The following is a 1,205-nucleotide window of genomic DNA, read 5'->3' on the forward strand; positions in this document are numbered from 1 at the left end:
TATATACATTTGGAGGAAGCACTACTGCTTAGTGCTTAGTAGTAGTGCTGCAAGTATTTTACCTGACAACTTCTTATCTTACCGTTAGAAAACACAACGTAGAATTTTAAAAACACACACTGAAGTGGCTCATCTGGGGTAAGTTTCCGCGAATGTATGTGTGTGACTTAAACGCGTGCGGCGTCGGATAGCTCCACATAGTGACATAGTCCCCGGACCCACGCACCTGCTAACCAAGCGAGAGATTTTTTTTTTTTTTTTTGTAAATGAGACGCTATATATGTTTTTCAGTAGTATTTAAATGGTGTTAACTACTAAAAACACCCTTAAATTATTTTGACGCTAACAAAAATACTATTAACTTTAATTATTGACAAAAATACTTTTAAATAATTTAAAAACACGCTAAAATTATACATCCTTAAAAATAAAAGTGATCCATTAACATTTTGGTCTAACGTAAAAATGATAATGCTACTCGAATTCGCGGGTACCCATCCTGCCTCTACCCGCTCGAAGCGGGTAATGCGGGACGGATTTTTAGCGGGACAGGTTTTTGAGACGGGCAGAACGGGTCGGATTTAGGTAATATCCGTCCCTACCCGCCCTGCTATATAGATAATATATATGATTTTAATATATAATATATAATATATATAATATATGTAAAATAATTAGTAAATGATTAATAATATTATATTATATTTAAATTTTTACTTTAATTTATGTTATGTATGTAATGATAATTATATAAATTTTAAAATTTAATTTTATTTATTGGATTTTAATAATTATTGGGACGGAATGAATACCCGCAGAGACGGATTAGAGTTCAATATTTTACTATTCGCAAATAAAAATATGACAAATTTTATACGAATTGTTGTACGATAGAACGGAATCGAGTATAACAATAACCCGTCCCTTTGCCACCCTAGTCTAACGTGACAAACATAGTGATATATGTGACAAAGGAAAACTACTTTCTTCTCTTCTCTCGTATTTTTTTTCGCTCACCCATCTTCTAACTAGTCAATTACTAATATCTTTGTCTACCGTGACAGAATTACCAGCAAATCATCACTATTGCCCTCTCTATCCTCTCTCTTTCTTCTTTAACTTCCTCTCACTCTCTCTCACTTGTTTTCTTTTTCTCACTTTCTCACCATCAAAACACACTGCACATTTCAAAATAAAAAAGCAAA

Source organism: Arachis ipaensis, chromosome B05 (genome assembly GCF_000816755.2).
Source record: "Arachis ipaensis cultivar K30076 chromosome B05, Araip1.1, whole genome shotgun sequence".
NCBI classification, from domain to species: Eukaryota; Viridiplantae; Streptophyta; class Magnoliopsida; order Fabales; family Fabaceae; genus Arachis; species Arachis ipaensis.